The sequence below is a fragment of the Centroberyx gerrardi genome, chromosome 1 (genome assembly GCF_048128805.1).
Source record: "Centroberyx gerrardi isolate f3 chromosome 1, fCenGer3.hap1.cur.20231027, whole genome shotgun sequence".
NCBI lineage: Eukaryota > Metazoa > Chordata > Actinopteri > Beryciformes > Berycidae > Centroberyx > Centroberyx gerrardi.
In genome coordinates this window covers 18267326-18276960 of record NC_135997.1, presented here as the reverse complement: position 1 = coordinate 18276960, position 9635 = coordinate 18267326, and the positions used below count along the sequence as shown (strand labels likewise).

General features: G+C 43.2%; 1 pseudogene; it reads right to left on the bottom strand.

The window, feature by feature from the left end:
- Positions 1 to 4947: 4947 nt before the first annotated feature.
- On the bottom strand, positions 4948 to 8644 carry LOC139917064 (CBY1-interacting BAR domain-containing protein 2-like; annotated as a pseudogene).
- Positions 8645 to 9635: the final 991 nt, after the last annotated feature.

Genomic DNA, 9635 nt, shown 5'->3' with positions numbered 1-9635 from the left:
AATAAGCGGGTAAAAACGATGCATGAAATTACGTATCTGGTCCAGATGCCATAGCATAAGCTGTGTGTGTCTATGTAATTGAGTGAGTGTGCATTGTGTGTGTGTGAGAGAGAGAGAGAGACAGAGAGAGAGACAGAGAGAGAGAACATGCTTAGCAGCAGATGCAAGGTCACCCTTAACAGTACTGATGCCAAGCAGGGAATGAATTGGCCTAGTCTAGTCTCTCCAGTTTATCTTTAGCGGGAACCAGAGATGCCTGTCTGTCTGTAGCTGTGTCTTCCAGTGCTCATTGGGATGACCTTTGGTCCCCGTCCCCCCCCCAGTCAACCCTCTTGGGGTAGCACGGATAGTTTGTCACGGGGAATGATGTCATCGCCTCCTACCCACAGCATCATCGCCAAATAAAAACTCTGTCTGCTGTTTGGGAGCAGGGCAGGGCGCGTGAGTGATTCAGCAAAACGTGACTGCTGTCACTACAAATATCTGTAGGCTTGTTCTCCCCACCATCTCCCCCACTGATGGGTGCTGGGGATTCTAGAATGGTTCTAGAATTATTCATCATGCACAAAGCAGCAGCCAAGCGTGAACACAGAAATATTCGGATTGTTTTGAATGTGTGTGTGCATACATATGTGTGTATGAGGAAGTTCAGGAGGTGTGTGTGTATTTGTGTGTGTGTGTGTGTGTGTGTGTGTGTGTGGTGCGTCTGCCTTATGGTAACCTGAATAGTATCATTTTCACCCTGGTGGCTACATCTCTATAAGTCCTGTTGCCTGTGGGTCCACAGCACTCACAACAGGTCTCATGAAATAATTATGGTATTGCACTCTCACACACCTCTCTGTGTGTCTGGCTTCTCTCCCAAAGCACTCTCTCCTGTCTCTCTGACTCTCTCCCACAGACGGCGGCAGGTCACATGGAGTGAATGTGTGACTGGCCGTGCTGTAGTCTTTCTATGACAATGACCCTTAGTGTTGCAGTGCATCAAACTACACCATCACACCCACAACAAAGGATTACATCTGCCTTTAATGGAGAGACTGTCTGCGTGTGTGTGTGTGTGAGTGTGAGTTTATACTGTTTCATACTGAAATTAATTATTTTATTTTATTTTTATATTATTATTATTATTATTATTATTATTGCTATTAACATTTTATAGTATTTACCTTCACTGTTTCTAATTTTGATATACTATACTATATCTGAAATACAAGAAACTACATTTTTGTGTCCTTTTTTCTTTCCATTTTTTCATTTCAGTGGGATTTTAAGCACTTTGTAACTTCTGCTTTAAAAAAGTGCTATAAAACATTTATTATGGATTCAAGCCAGAAGGGCTGAAACCCTATTGTTTTTCGTGATTCTCCTTCTTCTTCTTCTTCTTCTTCTTCTTCTTCTTCTTCTTCTTCTTCTTCTTCTTCTTCCTCTTTCATCTTCTTCTGCCCTAAAACAATCTGTATCTCAGAGACCGTCCTAGAGCAATCAAATTTGGTGAATAGATTTCAAATTTCCAACACTACTCAGGCAACAAAAATTACATCGATCGGCCAGATGGTGGCACTATAACAACCAACTACATTTTGGCCAATAACTCCTGAATCATAAGGTCTAGAGTAAAAAGAAAATCCTCAGATTCCTTGAATTGTTTGCACAATCTATTTTTTGCTCCTGCATACTTTTGCACACAGCATATACGGACTTCCTAGATTATGGCTATTACCCAGACTTTTGAAAATTCAAACCATTTGGCTCTGGTGGTTCACAGATGAGTTCGACTGCAAAGATGCACAAACAGGAAGCGAGGCATTTCCTAAATACTTAATGCTAGACTATCCAAACTTCACATTACTGTTTGCAAGGAGCCCCGAAGTGTGTCAGACCACATTTGGTCATGCTGAGTAGCATCACCATCATGACAAATTGGTAATTTTTCAAATGGCACCATTTCACCTGCAGTTACAGGACTGATATCACTAAGGCCTGGGGCCTGATCTGCCTCAGTATAATAAGACAACATTCTCTGTGGTGAATCACAACAACATCAGTTAAAAATCAACACTATGCCAGTGTTTCTGTAAGTCCACACCCAGAGTTAAATGAACAATGGTAATTTTGCTGTGCACGTGTCAGTCGGCTCCACTGTCTTTACATGTGCTGTTGCTGGGATTTTGTAAGCACGTGCATCCATGTAGGAGAAAGTATGAAAGCGTGATTCAAACTGATTTTATGCATGTGTGCACTGAGCATCATATGGTGACTATTACTCTTGAGGTTTGGAGCTTACTCTCTGCTGCCCTCTCTTGTGCAAAGACATAACCACAATGTGACTACCTACGTTGCTCCAGTGCTCCAGAGGAGCGTTCAGGCTCAGAACTCATCCAAGCACTTCAGCGAGACTTCATAATCTGCTCCCATATAAATCCTTGGGTGTTGACGACTGACCGTCTTATCTTTAATAACTTCCTCTATTCCTAACTTGCTGTTGATGTTATGAAGACTTGCTCATCCACCCAACACACCAGTCACACACAGCCTAACTCATTTAAAACTGTTTAAATCCTCTGTGCGAAACGGGTTAATGAACTGGGCTTAGTTGGTGCCCCATCAGAAGCCTTGTGTCTTGTTCACAACCCTCTAAATGTGTCTCATCTGTCCGGATGCTCCACAGGTTAGCAGATTAGAGAGAACAAAGCCCAGAATGTGAGCCTGCTGGCAGTGGAGGCACACAGGCGAATGCTCCTGTCTCTGGGGCCCAGTCATCAGAAACAGCATCGCTGCCTCCATCTGTCTGTAAGGCTGCATTGCCCCTCACTCTCTCACTCTCTCTCTCTCTCTCTCTATCTCTATCTATCTATTTCTCCCCTTCCCCCTCTCACCCTCTCAGACTCCATCTGGTCTCTTCTCTCTTGTTAAATGTGTATGCATGTGCGTGCGTGTGTGTGTGTGTGTGTGTGTGTGTGTGTGTGTTACCATGACAGTTATCACCATAAAGTGGGAGGGCTGATCACACTCAGCCTGCCTGCACAGCACTCTTGGGTATGTATTTAAAGTAGTACATCACATCTCTACTTCTTTTGCTTGCTCTTGCATATCAGAGTAGCGAGATGACACACACACACACACGCAGAGAGAGGAGGGGAAGGATCACACACACTGTGATATTCACAGTTCACACAGACATGCAGACATGTTTATATGCCTATCAGCATCAGTGAGTGCATGCCTTTCTGTTCTCACCAGGCTGTGGTAATCTCTCTCTCTCTCTCTCTCTCTCTCTTTCTCTCTCTCTCATTTTCTTTCTCTCATCTCTCCAAAGGCATGCCACTGTTGCCATGGCGACCTACTTCACAGTAGGTGAGACCCCAATCTTGTGTCAGGTTAATAAATGGTCATGCCAGCTGATTAACCAAGTTGATGGCCCTGTCCTTTTTTTCCCTTCACAAAACACTATGCTGATTGATCTTTTTGTCAACAGCAACATTTTGGAAGAATAGAAGAAAGTAGTGTAGACGTAAATACAAATAATGAAGTTTAAAAATTCAGCTAATTCATCACAGTTTTATCACCAGCAGTCATATATGATCGCTGAGACTTCCAAGCTGGGAGGAATGGGTTTTGGCAAGAGATGAGTGGAGAGCTTATGATTTTGGCGGTGCTGTGAGTGAGGATAGAGCGAGGCTCTGAAGCCTCTTCCACCCAGTGTTGTTTCAGCTGGGCAGCCTCAGGGACAGCAGGCAGAGATCAGGAGGAGAGGACATCACTAACCAGACACAGACAGGCAGACAGACAGGGTGGCAGGCAGGCAGGCAGGCAGGCAGGCAGGCAGGCAGGCAGAGGTTTGGCAGACAGACTGACAGAAGTACAGACACAGACAGACAAAACTACATTCCCACTCATATAGAGCCTCTGTAAGAAAAACCAGGGTGTGAAATCATACAATATCACCATTAGATTTATAAAGAGATGGCTTTCAAGTCAGAAAATATCACCAGACACTCGCAAAGCGTTGAAGTCATAACGACCTCATTCATACTTGATGGACTGAAACCAGGGTGAAATGTGGCAGCGAGCTGAAAAGCACTGCTGCACTAACGTCAGTGTGCTTTGTCACATCAATGTCCTTCTGAGGTAGAGCAGCGTGTGCATGTGTGTGCGTGTGTGTGTGTGTGTGTGTGTGTGTGTGTGTGTATAACAACCCCCAAAGGTCTGAATGTGAGTTATCTCCATGTGTGTATTTGGGCCATCAGCAGGGAATGTGTGATAATGTGTGCGTTTGCATTTAGGTTCTAAGACACACAAATACTCACTGCTTCCTCTATTGGACCCCAGCCATGCCATTGCTTTATGACAAATTCAGTGGCGCAAACAGAATGATGAAGAGTGATAAGGTATGCAGTGCTGAAAGCTAAATAGCGAATAGAGGCTGTGATTTAATATTAATACAGAGCCTTGAGTCAGATCAGCACCTCAGGCAGCTAATACATTTATCAGAGGAGCAATTGTTATTGTTCATGTTCAATGGGCACCAGTGGGCTATTGTTGATGAATTCATTCAATGGAAATGAGATGATGATGAGAGTTCATAAGCAGGTGTATTGCAAATAGCGTTCATAATTTTACATTTATGGGCTGTCTAAAAAGTATGTTTTCAGTTTCCATTCCAGCAGAGCTTATTGAACAATTTTAACATTTCCACTGTGTCAAAACATAGACACATTTTACAGCTCGACTGTATACCCAGTTTGAAAAGGTTGCACTTTATCTAAGTGACACATTCTTTGGTTAAAGGAACTGTTGTTGTGTACTTTACTATGTGGGCTGACTGCAAAAAGAGCTGTACACTCACTTAGTGTTTGTGTGTCTTTATGTGCTGTCACATTTGCTGTCTACGCATCTGGCCGCATTGAGCAGCAGAAGATTTCCTGTTGGTGTGTAGAGCCGCCTCTATCTCTGACTCATACATCTCCTCCTCTTCCTCCCCATCCTCTTCCTCCTCTTCTTCCTCCTCCTCATCCACTCCTTTGTGAAACAGTAGCCTGACTCTCTGTGGCACTGTGAGCTCACCCTCCTGAGTGTGTTTGAGTGTTGGTTGTGTTGGAGTCTGCGGTTTTGGCCCCTAGTGGAGGTTAGAGTCGAACTGAGGTTTTGGCCCCTGGTGGAAGTCCGGGTAGGGCTGGCACGGTGGCTCAATGAGGAAGTGGAGCAGCTGGTCAGAAGGGTGACCAGGGGCCCGGACAGAAGGTCAGACATCTTGGTCCTTTTACTGAACAGCTATGGAGACAACAAGACAGCATCAGGCTGGGCGTCCTTTGATCAGAGCAGAGTGCTGCCAGTTTAAATCCCATTTGGGAAAATCTGGGCAGGGGAAGTGAATGAAACACTCTCCCTTCCCTCAGTGGCTGCTCAGTAGCCAGACTGTGGTTGTACTGGGGCACTGGGCAGCTGCCAGGTATGAATGTCTGTAACTGAGTTAATTTGAAGCAGGGTGTTACTGAATAAGTGCACACAGGCTCAGCCGATCTCCCCTGGGTAAACTGCTGCTTTGCTGAATGTATTTATTCAGTAATCACACATTTCTTGCTCGAATAGTGTCTTCCTTCAAATGTTTTGTATGACTGTGTGAGCACATGTGGTTGCGTGAGCGTATGGGTGTGCATCATCAGAATCAGAATCAGAAATACTTTATTGATCCCCGAGGGGAAATTGGGTATCATGTGTGCTACCTCCAGGTCCTTGTGTATGTCCAGTGTCTCCAGGTTTTGGAATGTGTGTGTAGACCTCCAGGGCTTTGGCATGGAAGAGCATCTCCACTGTAATGAAGTCTGTGAAAATCCTCTGCCAAAAAACAATGATTAATGCAAGTTTCAGACTAACTCTGACTCCTGAGACTCAGACTTGTCTAGTTGCAAAACTAAAATACAAATCTTTGTCAAATGGTTTTAGTTTTCATCTTGTGCAGGATACAAAATAAGCATTTTGAGCTAATTTTACTGAACATGAATTGAAAAATGAATGTAAATAAATTTTAAGAAGAATTTATAATTTATTTTTTGTCTAAGTTTGTCTAACACAATACCTGATGCAAACATATACAAAATACCTGTTCTGAACTTGTGTCATTATACCTTTAAAAAATACCACCCCTACCAAAACTATTGAAACTAGAATTGAAGCTGAAAACTAAACTAAAACTAAACATTTGTAAAAAAATAAAAAAAAATAAATAACTAAATGAATAAATAAATAAATAAATAATAATAATAATAATAATAATGATAATAATAATACATAAATAAACTAAAACTACCAAATCCACACTGAAAACTAACTAAAACTAAACTGAGATTGAAATAAAAATGTAAAACTATATCAAAAGAAAAACTAACGAAAAATCCCAAACTACAATATTAACACACACAATCATCATGTGACAATCCTACCAGCCTGAGAAAGCATGTATGTGTCTGTCTGTCTGTGTGAGACTGACTTTGACGTCCTCCAGTTTGTGTCTCTGGAAGTCGCTGATGGTCTCCTGCATTTGTGTGATGCTGTGCTGGGCGTTGTTAGAGGCCCTCTGGGCATTTAGCTCTGCCTGTCATTCACAACACAACCACAGCCACCAGGGACCACATTACCATATCGCTTCACCTCAGAGTCTGATGGAGATGCCTGAAGGGCTGCTGCTGTGATCAGATACATGAAGCCGCCTTAAGAGAAATCACATTATCTGAGACTGAAAGGTCTTGTCAAGGAAATACTCTGTCTTATTAAGTCTTATTGCTGAAGAGTTTTAATTCCAACATGAGGTATCCACCATTTTAAGCAAGTGACACCTATAGTAAAACTGAGATATTGTGAGCCCTTTTTTTTACAAAATAGCAAATTTGAGGGGTGTAATCATCTTTTTTTTTTCAGTCATAGACCTTTTTCAAACCAGCAAACAAACGTCTATCACCAAAACGTCGCAATAAATTGAGATTTGCAAGTAGATGGTGTGCGGGAGCCTCATATATTTATGTTACTTTTTGTCTCCCAGCACCCATGACTGAAACTATCAGGTGTGCACTTTCTTTTCCAAAATTGATATATACTGGGAAGGAAACCCTTCAAATAGAGTGACCACCATCAAAACAACACCTGTGACTACATGATAATGTGCTACATCTGATTATATGACACAGAAATATATTGAGCCTTGATCTTATGAGGAGTACAAGCATGCTATAATTACATTACTGTTGAAGAGACTGAAGGATACAATGCTCTGCCAATCAACTGGGTCTTCAGTTGGATTTTCTTCTGTTTCTGCAGCACCTTCAGCTCTCTTTTCCAATCAGCGGTGAACTTTTTGAGATCTGCCTGAATGGCAGTAATACTGTCAGCTCATACAGCTTCCAACACACAAAAGAAAGGCCAGTCCATTTTCATCACGGTGATAAGATGAAAGGCAGTGAAGTTTGCGTGTGTGTGTGTGTGTGTGTGTGTGTGTGAGTATGTATATGTATGCACGCACCACTTTCTCTAGTCAGCGTGTCTGTGTGTTCAGTAATGAAGAGAGAACATTATTTTGTGTGATTCTAAAAAGCTCTTATTTCCACATCCATACTCACCTTTTTCTTTTTTTTTTAGCTTGACAGCAATCACACATTAAAGAGCTCAGCTGTAGAAAATAAATGTATCCATGGTAGATTACTATTGTGATCTGAAACCTGACCCCCTGCCCTCTGACCTGAGCCTGCCGGTAGTCCTGCACCATGGCCAGGTCTTCAGCCAGGTTCCTCAGGCTGATGCGGAGCTCCGGGTCTTCTGTGCCGGAGAAGTCAAAGAGCTGCGCGACCAGCAGGTCTGACTTGTCTCTCACCTCGGCCGCCTTCCTGGTGTAGGAAGCCAGCAGGGAGCAAAAGTGGCCCAGGGACTTCTCAGCATGATTCACTGTCTGCTCCATGCTCTTCACATGGACATCGCTGGTTGGACATGTGAAGGGAAAGGACAGTAAGATTATGTGAATCCACTTTGGTACACTGCAAAAAACGACCATCTTAACAAGTCATTTAGTCTCATATTCAGCCTTCAAATCAAAACCTTGTTTCAAGAATTGTCTAGAAATGACTGTCACTATCTTGAAACAAGTCAGAATAAGGCAGATCACTGCACTAGCATCATGAAAATTACAATTGATTCTACAAAATTCTTGAAACAAATTGATTTGCATTGGAAACAAGTGAAATTATCTAACCCCATTGACAGATTTTTTTCACTTATTTTAAGAAAATTAAGACTTTAGGACTCAATAATAGACTAAAAGTGAAGGATTTTGATTGAAGTGTTTTGTGGGTGCATGTTAAGTTTTTAACTGTCCTGCAGGAGATCTTTCCGGAGATCTATTCTTATCTTCCCTGAGAAACAGACTACACTTATCATTTCCGTGGATCATGCAACCATATTTGTGAATCAATGAAAGCAATGAAGCTTACTTGGAGAAGAAGCTGTTCGTGTTTGTTCTGTTGAGTCCTCACCTGTTCCCACCTGCATCAGGTAACCGGTAAGACTGTTACCATGGAGGCATCAACAGCAGAGGGTGTGTGGTAGCTGTGGCGGTGCAGGCGATGTTCCTGGCCTCACGGTGGCAGCAGAGCAACATGATTGCCTTCTTCTTGAAGAGCAGGAGGAGGCTTTACAGGGGAATAAAATGTAACCTCATCCCTTAGGACCTTTGAGGAGTCTGGTAAAACTGCTGTATTAAAACACTCTCATTGGCTTCCCCTACTCCTCTCTCTCTCTCTCTCTCTCTCTCTCTCTCTCTCTCTCTCTCTCTCTCTTTCTCTCTTTCTCGCTCTCTCTCTCTCTGTCCCTCTCTCTCCCTCTCTCCCTCTGTCCCCCTCCCTCTCTCCCCTGTCTTTAGAGGAGGGATTGTAAGGACTGCTGCCTATTAACGAGAGTCTGTGAGAGAGATGTGTTGAAGCGAGGCCAGCTCAGCGCTCACTCTGAAGAATGTGTTGGCATATACAAGGGGCGCCACTCAAATGGAACTTTAATTCATTTACACAAAAACCCGAACAATCGTAAAAACAGACCTCACGGCCGGCAGCTAACAGCTTGTGCAATAAAGACTGGAACATAACTTCCTTTAACCTGAGAATTAGCTTTTTATAGGGTTTTTTCTTTCAATATATTTTGCACATTGAATGGGAGCATAGTATGTCCTTCTGCGTGTGTGTGTGTGTGTGCGTGTGTGTATGTGTGCACGCATGTATGCTCGCATGGTTGTGTATGTGTGTCAGATGGTAGAGGTGGGCTGTGAATGGGCCTTTGATGTAGCCTGCCAAGTTTCCCCTGTGGACAGCAGCTGTTATGATAAACACGCTGTCTAGTAGCAACAGATCCTCCCAAGATGGTTCCCCACCCCTCCTCTCCTCTCCTCGCCTGCTCCTCTCCTCTCCTGCTCTCCCTCTCTCTCTCTCTCTCTCTCTCTCTCTCTCTCTCTCTCTCTTCTCCCCAGGCTGTGTTTAATGGAAGGGAAATGAAAACAATAGCCGTGCCAGTCTCCAGTCCGGCAACAGTTCCGCCAACCTGACGTTAAGTCGGAGAGACAGAGGCGGTGAAAAGAAAGACCGTGATGTCCCAAACACAGT